The 11,106-nt window shown below is 31.0% G+C and overlaps 1 protein-coding gene across 4 annotated transcripts in view; it reads right to left on the bottom strand.

Annotated features, from left to right (window-relative positions):
* The window catches only part of CADM2 (cell adhesion molecule 2), a 1,116,707-nt gene that overhangs the window by 83,153 nt on the left and 1,022,448 nt on the right, over positions 1-11,106 (bottom strand). The window lies entirely within an intron of this gene.

The raw sequence follows: 11,106 nt of genomic DNA, 5'->3' as shown, positions 1-11,106 counted from the left end.
ATGGTCTATCTACGATAGATTTCAGCCTTCACCTAGTAGTTGCGAGATAATCTCACTGATATTCACAAAAGAACAAAGTCATTTTTATCCTCTGTTTTTTGGATGGGTAATTTTAAGAAAATTGTGAATAATTATTATAAAAGCTAACCCTTATTATTTATTGTGAACCTGCCATTGTTTTAAGCAAGTGAAATGCATAAACATATTTAATTTTAGAAATTATAAGGTTAGTATCTACTAACAAAGCAGCCTTATCAAGTTCCATAATGCGTCCTCTATCCTCTAGAGTCTGTCTTTTCCCAACGCAGCCTGCAATAGGCAATCACATGCAGATGCGCGTGTTATGTCCAGATAATCCCATTGTAAGTTAAAAATATGTCAAAAATGTATTTAATACACCTAACCTACTGAACATTACAGTTTAGGCTAGCCTACCTGAAACATTTTCAGAACAGTTTCATTAGCCTACAGTTAGGCAAAATGATCTAACCCAAAGCTTATCTTATAATAAAGTATTGAATATCTCATGCAATTTATTGAATACTGACTGAAAGTCAAAAACAAAATGGTTGTATTGGTACTCAAAGTACGGATTCTACTGACGTGTATCACTTTTGCGCCATCGTGAAGGCAAAAAAATCTTAAATGAAACTATCTAAGTTGGAGACCACCTGTATTAAAGTGAATTGTTAAGTGTTTTTAAGTGTTTCCATTTACCACCATTTCTAACTCCATTATTAGTTTTCTTTCTTTTTTTTTTTTTTTTTTTTTGGACATGGAGTTTCTCTCTTGTCGCCCAGGCTGGAGAGCAGTGGTGCGATCTCAGCTCACGGTAACCTCCGCCTCCCGGGTCAAGAGATTCTCCTGCCTCAGCCTCCCGAGTAGCTGGGATTACAGGCGTCCACCACCATGCCCAGCTAATTTTTTGTATTTTTAGTAGACACGGGGTTTCACCATGTTGGGCAGGCTGGTCTTGAAATCCTGACCTCAGGTGATCGCCTGCCTCAGCCTCCAGAAGTGCTGGGATTAAAGGCGTGAGCCACTGTGCCCGGCCACTAGTTTTCTATTATAGACTTCTAGTATGTATGCCCATAAGATAAATGAAAAACTAAAATATAATCTGACATGTAACTGCTCTGAGTGAAGAAGTTGGGTGTCATATTTGGAGCACACGTGTCTCTGTTCTTCCTTCTCCATTTGGTCTCCAAATCCATCTTTCGTCCTGTTTTGCCCTGTTCTGTGCTCTAGAAGGCTGACTTCTCTGCAATGACCTTGATTTTCAGATGAATTCAATTAACAGAATATCCTATTGAAAGGCAAGAGAAAAAAGTGGTCTGAATTTTGGTCCCCTGTCCCCCAGTGTCCTCGTTTTCTTGAGGTTCTGATACTGGCTGTGTCCTTGCTTGACTGCTGCTCCTTTTAAGTGGTACCCAAAAATGGCTCCAGTTTTTCTTTGGTTAGGATAACTTCACTCACTTCCTTTGGCTCTTTTGGCCTAGTGCTGCTAATAGCATCTTACTGTAGCCAACAGTTCTCTTGTGCTTTGCCTACTTTATTAGTTTCCAAAAACTGCCTGTCCTTCTGTTAAAAAGTCTCCTTATTTTACACACTTTGGCTCCACCCCTTTGAGATGGCCATTAGTTTCCTGCTGACATCCAGAGTAGCAGAGTGGAGGAATGGGGCTTATAATTAATATTTTTAAAAGATGACTTTAAGAGAAAAAAGTTGCACTAAGAGCATTGTACTTTACCCAGTGTAAACCAGGCTACCCTGGAATACCATTGTCCTTCTTTATTATAGAACCCGCTTTTTAAATATCAAAATTGGTTTAAATGTTTTTGAAAACACATGCTTCTCAATGACTCTGATGTAATTTCATGTTAGTTCACAGTTGCTTTCTCTTTTGCCCATGTAAACACTCATTGTTCAGCCTTCTTTGCTTACCAGTCAGTAACAAAACAGCTCTGGGCATATTTGAGTCCATCTCTTTTTTCTAAGATGAAAAATAAGTGGACCTAAACTAGGTATTTTCATTTATTATAACTGAACCATTTGAACAGAATTCTCTGGACACAAACGTAATTCTTTAAACAATATTGGTGAAGAGAGTTTAATTTCTGTTCTTACCTGTTAGCATTTATAGTAACTTTATTGACCCTTTCTTTTTTAACTCTGTTAAAATCAAAATTTTAACTGTGACACAGCTACACATTATTGATCTTGACAGGTTTTTTCCAATAGTTTAAACCTGTGGACTCACTGGGGCAAATGCTTTTTCTTAGTCGTTTTTCTCAATCATTTAATAGAGATATTTCCTTATTTAAGAAACAGTGTTGTCATAGCTTCGCTAAAAGCAGTTCTGATACTAAAACTGTATAAATGCTATGTACATATTTCAGAAGGTATTCAGAAAAATCTGCTTCCTTGTCTTGTAGTTACCTTATACACACTTTCCATCAAGTAGCTTTTAATTTTCTGGCCATAGCTTAATTTAAATGAGTATAGAAAACTAATGGGGGATTATTTGAAGTCTAGAGAAATAAGAAACTACTGTATTATTGAAGCAAGAGATGTTTTAAAATATTACAATTATCTGAACACTTATTGGAATTCCATGAACTCCCCAAAGTTAATAGATTGTATTAGACCCTTCTCAGAAGTCACGCTTTGTGGCATTTGCTCTTATTTATTGTCCTGGCAGAAAGTTCCAGCTGAAGTCAAGGTCATCTTCTATCCCAAAGTTGGTATAATTAGTATCAATTCGGTGTTTCACCAAGCTTATACAGGAGGTTATTAACTGTGTTTCATGTGGAGTGTCAAAGAAGCAAGGGCAGTGCCTGCAATCTTTTCAGCTTCAAAGGCACAGCTTGTAAATTTAATTCACTGGTTAGTAAGAAAGATACAGCCAGTTTATTAATGATTTTTTTTTAATTTAGAGGTGTTCTAGAAATACATTTACTTTTATATGTAGAACATGCTTCTTAAATATAGAACAGATTGATAACAATAACTCACTTTAGCCTCAATATTTCATAGGAAACATACTTTCTGAAATTATAACAATTATAATATTTAATTATTTATATACATTATTTTTATTATATTATTTTATTATATAAATATAAATTATTTATATTATAAATTATATAAATATAAATTATTTATATTATAAATTATATACATACAAACATGTTTTATTATAATATTATTTTATTATAATATTTAATTATAATAATTATAATTTATTATAACAATTTTATTTATTTTAACATGTATATTATATAAAAATGAATTTTTTAATGGTTTATACTGGGGAACTTTTTTTCTTTCTTAGGGATTGTTTTTCAGAAAACATATATACTGTTAGATTATATTAAATCTTGGGTTACTACTATAAAATCAATTAAGACACTTCTAAATGTAGAGCAGTGAAAATATATTTTCATTGCTATATAAATAGACCTGTTTATTTAAAAGAAATGAAAGCTAATAGAATGAAGATTTCTGTTTAAATTGATGGAAGCCGAAGAAATAAATAAGTTTAAAATGAAACTTTAAAAAATGTTTGATGTTTTAAATTACGCAAGTCACAAGAGTGCCCCTAGAAAATAGAAGAGAGCATAAATGTTCTGCTTCCTTTAATAGGTAATAGTGGAAAGAAAATATAATACAAGGTTTTCTCAGATATTTTCCAAATGCAGCAAACAAGTCAGTAAATACTTAAAGATTTTCAAATTGTGTCAGAGTTCAACTTCATTCAAGTCAGATGGAAATGCTCAATTTAATTTTGGAAATGTTTATATATAACCAATGATATGTTATATATGTTGATTCTAATAGACCAAATAATGTCTATTATAATATAAATAAAAACTTTAGCGTTCGATGCTAACCTGAAATAACACTACTTGATACATTGCAACTATTCAAATATTTAGGTCCATGGCTAACTAAAAATCCTGGACCCCCAAGCCAGTATTCCTATCCACATCCTGCCTGCAGCCACTCCAAAAGCATGTACGATGTGATACTCACAGCAAGGTTGAAAGTACCTCCACCTATAGAACATATACGGTGCTTGTTCCTTAAGCATTTCTACCTTGTTTTCACTAGGAACTATTTTAGAGATTTAATTTTAAAACTTAATTAACTAAACATAATCATGAATGTTTTTTAAAAGACTAGTGAAAATTAAACTATTCTTGTACCCTAAACATAGAAATCAGTCTTTTTGTAGATAAGCAGGTTTCTCTATATGGACCATCTGGATATTGAATAATTACTTAATTTTTGTCAAGAAAAGAAACCCCAACATATTGACACTTAATTTTTAAAAGCTCACAACATTGTGCAAATTGTGTTTTATTACCACCAATAAAACAAAAAAGATTTTTAATAGCTAAACACTCATAATAAAAGCTCATAAACAACTTCTTGATTTGCACACTTTGGGATTTAACTGTGTCAAGATGATATATTCTACTATTCCAAATGTTCTATTTGAGTACATTTATGGTGATTAACTGAGAGCTATAATGATTTTATTCCATTCATTTTTTTTTCCTCAGTACTGGAATGCTTTTTCTTTTATTCTGATGTTTCTTTATTTCTTTGTATTCTGTTTTTAAAGCATTTAAACCAAGAAGGAAAAGAGAGACACAGTAATGAAACCAAATAAAAATTAAGTAAAGATAGACTTGATTTCTTTTGATATAAAGGATGCAGAGAATGGAAGGGTAGGATAGAACATTATTGATTCTTAACCTGGTTTAATTAAATAAATGATTCAGACAGTAGTTTGAAGTGCACATATGTCATGTGGTGTTTGCTCTAGCTTATTTTATTTTGAAGTCAGAAAAATGAAACAATTGAGATAAGAGAACCTGAATATAAATGAAACTCTTTCGTAGTCCACATTTTAGGCAACTGTAGTTCATTAAAAATGTCCACATTAAATATGAGTTTGACAATTCATCCCAACCTTTCAACAATGGCCCAAAGTGTGTACTTAACTTTGTTTTATTTTCAATTTATATAGCTCAACTTTGTGTATATGATTTTTTTTACAAGTCACTAAGATGGTTTCAAATGCTTTTAGAGTGAAAAAGTAGTTATTTATTAAGATCTTTCAGAAAGCAATGTTTTAGGATTATAGTGATACAAACAGATCCCTAAGTTCATCTACATTTAAAGAATTAAGTTTTCTGATGCACATGATTTAAAAATACGATGGCATTATATGGGCTAAAAATCATGGGTCTATAATTTCTAGACTGGATTTATAGTCATTCCAGACATATCCTAAAAATCATTCTATTCTTTGAGAATCATTTTAAGTATTTTAGTTAATGTTACCTTTTTAAACATATGTCACAACAGTAGTGCTGTGGTCTGTTGGACCATATGTCCTCCTGAGGACACAAATGTCCTCCTGAAAATTCACATGTTGAATTCCTAACCCTCAAGGTGATGATATTAAGAGCTGGGGCCTGGGGAAGTGATTAAATCATGAGGTGAAGCCCTCATGAACGTGATATGTACCTGTATAAAAGAGGCTCCAGAGAGCTGCTCTGCCCCTTGCACAATGTGAGGACATATGGAAAGACAGATAGAAGTCATCATCTATGAGTAATGGGCCCTTAACAGGCAACTAATGTACCCATGACTTGATCTTGGCTTTCCCAGCCTCCAGAACTTTGAGAAGTAAATATTTGTTATGTGTAAGTCACTGAGTTAAATTTCATTATAGCACCCCAAACAGACCAAGGCAACTAATGCACAATTAAATTGTTAAGAATTGAGTACACATCTTAAAATGTTGTGAGTTTTGTCAATATAACTCTAGTTCTAGATATTTTGACAGTTTGATTTCTTCAGTTTAAAAAAATCCTTTTTTTTCCTGTGTGCCGTACCATTTTGAACTAAGGTTCTGTTGCAACGAATCTCATTACAATTAAATTTGTTGAGATTACCAGACAAATAATGTAGTTTTTGTTAGTACAAAATTATAATTCTACCATTTCAAAGACTGATGTAAAACTAAATCTATATTTGAATCAACAATTCATTTGAAGTTTTACATGGATTGTGTAAACACTTTAATCACCATTTTTTGGATTTCTTTCCCTATCTGGTATATTGAAATGTATGGTGTATTTGAATCCACTCTTAGTAATAGGACAGTGTATACTGGTTTACATCTTTCCATATCTATCAGATCATCTCTACATTTAGTGCATTTACTGTCCTGTGCAAGTAAAAACAAATATCAATTGTTAGCTTAGAAAATTTTCTGTCCTAAGTATAAAAGTTCAGTTATAAATTCTTATTTAAAAATTATGATAAATAAACATAACCACTTAAATATATAACTATGTTTCATATGTCTCCTGAATTTGAAATAAGTTAACATCATCTATAAAATGAGGATCTACTAAAGATTACTAGATTATGACATGGTTTTTTATGAAATTAAAATTATATGATAAAAATGAGAATGTTATTAAATTAAACATGCCATGGTAAAATAATGCTTATATTAATACTAGAAATCATATCAAAGTCACTTGGAATTATTTTATAAATGACTATATTAATTAAAAAATCACAATGACCTAAAAAAGTAGCATGTATAATATATGTGCATACATAATATATGTGTACATATGTGCACATATATGTACACATGATATATAATATATAATCGGAATAATTGTATACATCATATGTAATATAAAGCATATATCATATATAACATAATACAGAGCATTGTATTATGTATAAGATAGATCATATATAATATGTATAATATATTATGTGTGTCATATATATACACATATGTATATATATAATCTGAATTTTAAGGTTGGTTAGGCCACTGTAAAAAATTACGCAATTTCCAAAAGCTGAAACAATTAAAATGATATAGATTAAGAATACTTTAAACTTCATGAAAAGTATATGAACTGTTATACTTCAAAGGACAGACAGATGGTAGATGAATGATAGATGAAAGATAGATAGATAGATAGATAGATAGATAGATAGATAGATAGATATAAATGGTACCGTATGCTCTAGTATAATTTTCATCTAATGTTTGTTTCATACAATCAATAAAAATATAATTGAAATGAAAAAGTAATTAGTGCATTAACACCAAAGAATTTTGCCAGATTAAAACTGTAATTATAGGGGAAAATCTACCATTTCATTAATGGTATGATACAACTACTGGTAAACATGTTTGTTTTACTAAAATGAACTGAAAAAATAATTCTGTCATTTATTGAGTATTGCTTATGTTTTCACAACTTTAGATATTATATAACTCTCAAGTCAAACCTGTGCTTCATGTTTTTCTGATGAAAACACTGATGCTCAATTTGGTGCACTGTCGAAGGTCAAACATCTTGTAAACAAAATAACTGAAACTCATATCCAAAGATGTATCCAGGGCTCAATCCAGCTCTTTCCCATAGCTGCCCAAGTTGGTTCATTTCTCTGTGTTTTAACATGCTTATTTGTAATAAGATACTAATTGCCTGTTTTTATTCCATGCAGTTGAAGTTCTTCTTCCTCCAAATAGGGATACATTTTAAACATAAGCTGAAGAGTTGTGCAAATTCTCAAGGTTATGACACTGACAATCCAGTGTAGTTTCTTTCATTCCATTTCATCGTGATTTTTAATATAGATACAGCTGTGATTCTTTAAATGTATTTTAAATTGGTTTAACATATCATAGGATGAAAAATCCAGCAATAGCAGGAGTTGTAAAAGTGTAAATGGAGATATATTAACAGTGATTTATTTGTGATCATTTATTAAAAATATGGAGATAAATGCTATAGTTTATGAAATTTGAAGAAATACAATTTAAACCTAATAAAATCAAATACATTTAGTTGATTTCAAATTATTGAATAAGATAAAGGAATGAAATAAGTAAACCAAAAAGAAATGCTGCAAGTTGAAAATATTCTTTCTGTTTAGGTCTCAGCTTTTCTTAGGCAATATATTCTTATTATGAATCCTTTTTAATCATGATTTTGAACCATCTTTCACAAACTTATAAATAAATGATTTTCAAATATAATCGCATCTAAAAGTTTTAATTTAAAAGGCAATTCACAAAGAAACAACATCACATAATTTGAAAGAATACAGTGTAAAATTGATAACATTGTTTACATACTAAATGAATCCTCCACACTTTCAGTTATGAACTAGAATATTAATGATGCAGGTGAGTCTGGTGACTTAGGCAGTCCTCAGATGTTTGATGAGGATAGAAGGAAAAATGGGCGTTAGGCTAACATTAAAATTCAATGCTACTATTTTTTTCTTTTAAAATAGATAATATGAACTTCCCAGCTTACAAAAAAACTTTAAAAAAAATATTTTTGTGTGATTTCTTTAAAAATGTTATCTTTCAAACTTTAAGTTAAAAAAGAGGGATTGGTTTTTGTTCATATCTTTTTGTGTGTGTACGCATGTGTGTCTTCTTGGAGGTTGGTTGAGTGTTTAAGGGAAAAATAAATTATCTGAGCACTTTAAGCATCCATGGTGTAAAGTTTACAAAAACATGTTAAGAAACCTGAAAAAAAGTGAATTTACCAGAAAGAGTAAACCACTGATTTTAGTTCAGTGACAAAGGACATTAACAGATAATTCTCAAAAGCAGACATGCGTGTGGCTAACAAGCATATGAAAAAATGCTCAACATCACTAATCATTAGAGAAACACAAATCAAAACTGCAATGAAATACCTTCTCACACCAGTGAGAATGACTGTTATTAAAAAGTCAAAAATAACAGATGCAGGCAAGTTTGCAGAGAAATGGAATGCTTGCATACTGCTGGTGGGAATATAAATTAGTTCAGTCACTGTGAAAAGAAGCCTGGGGATTTATCAGAGAAATTAAAACAGAACTACTGTTTCATCCAGCAATCCCATCACTGAGTATATACCCAAAAGAATATAAATTGTTCTACCATAAAGACACAGGCACACATATGTTCATTGCAGCACTATTCACAATATCAAAGACATGGAATCAACCTAGATGTCCATCAGTGGTGGACTGGATGAAGAAAATGTGGTACATATGCATTAGAAATACTACGCAGCCATTAAAAAGAATGAGATAATGTCCTTTGCAGCAGCAAAGATGCAGCTGCAGGCCATTATTCTAAGCAAATTAATGTGGAACAGAAAACCAAATATTGCACATTCTCACTTATAAGTCAGAGCTAAATATTGAGGACACATGGACACAAGGATGGGAACAACAGATACTGGGACCTAGTTGAGGATGGGAGGGTCCAGGAGGGTAAGGATCAAAAAACTACCTATCACATACTATGCTTACTACTTGGGAGACAAAATAATTTGTATACCAAATCCCAGCAACATTTAGTTTACCAATGTAACAAATTTCTACATGTACTCCTGAACCTAAAATAAAAGTTGGAAGGAAAAAAAATGCAATAGACCAAATCCCACTTAAGATTCATGTGAACCAATGTAAAAGAATGTTGTTAGCTTCACTTTGAAATATTTTTCTCATATAATAGTCTATAATGGCGTGTGTGTAAATGTGTGTGTGTAGGTTTGAAATTACATAGATGGATAGATATTTAGTCTTTTGAAACAGAATTATATATATATACATATATATATAGTCCTCTGAAGCAAAATACTATGGATTTTTTTTTCAAAAGACCGGAAGACCACATGTAATATTTTCCCACAAAGAACATTAGTACTTTTAAGCACAAAAACTGTTTGTTGGGGGTGGGGAGAAATGTATACATTTGATTGCTAGTGATTTTAGATGCCAGTAGTTGTCATAATTTTAGGTCCTGGCATAACACCATACATATAGCATATATTCAATAAATATGTGTTGAAGAAGAAGGAATAATTGAATATTAGATTTTTGTGTTACAAATGGACCTTTTTAAAAAGTCAATATATCTCCCTCCTTTCCCATTGAAGTGATTTGTTTATATAGTCAGAACTTAATAGGATAGCAGATATTGTGTTAGTATGCAATGATTACATTTTATTTAGACTGCCGTTTGTGAAAAACCTTACAGAGCATCACAAATTAAAGCAAAGTAGAACTTTAGATAACTTTCATTTTACATCATATTATAAAGCACTTCTAACTTTTTCTTCATTTTCATTATGTCTCTTTTCCCATTTTTATATAATTTTTTACAAAAAAGACCTTCACACTCTTCTCACTTACAGATTTAGCTTAAATAAAGTTCAGTCATACAAAAACATACCTAGCTATTTCTGAGAAATTCTTATTGCTACTACCATTAAACTTATTTAGTCATCAATCTTGTACATTGTATAATATAGTTGATGTCATTATTAAAAAATGGAAAATTATCAGACATTAGAATTTTTTCTGAAACAAAAGAAAGACTATTATAACTGTTAAATCAAAGATGGCAAATCAACTTAATATCTAGAATTAATTAAAATTCCAAGAAAACCATCTAACTGAACAACCTTTAATAATTATGAATAATAATGCTAAACATAACCTTCATACAACTGAATTGAATATAATAATATAAAGTCCTCATTAATTTCAAGTTAAATTGTTAAATTTCACAGATATTAGTAGAGCCAAGGTGACATGAAACATATATAAGAAATAAGAAAAAGACAGACTTAAATACGACAAATTCTCTCTGAGCACTGCTTATGTAGAAATTAAACCATGTTTTTCTATAATGGCTTCAATTTTTTTTAATTTCCTCATCAGTTGCTAACCACTTAATGACTGCTCAGGAATACTTTTTATATTTCTCAACCACAACATAGTTATTTCTTCTGCCTTTATGGATATTCCCACCTTTTTAAGGTTGCTTTCTTTGAAATAAAATTCTTATTTGTATAACGATACCAGAAATTACTCATGGAGCCATCTGAGACAACAGATATTTACTTTTAGAACATTCTATTAGTAGAATAAGTAGCTTCACTCAGCAAATCATTTTGGGATACATGTATTTTGAATATTTACTTGCAAGTTCTATGTGGAGAATAATTTATACTGACCCCATGGACTATGTCAATT

This window comes from Pan paniscus, chromosome 2 (assembly GCF_029289425.2).
Source record: "Pan paniscus chromosome 2, NHGRI_mPanPan1-v2.0_pri, whole genome shotgun sequence".
NCBI lineage: Eukaryota > Metazoa > Chordata > Mammalia > Primates > Hominidae > Pan > Pan paniscus.
Note: the sequence above shows the minus strand (reverse complement) of the source record. Positions and strands in the feature narration are given on the sequence as shown.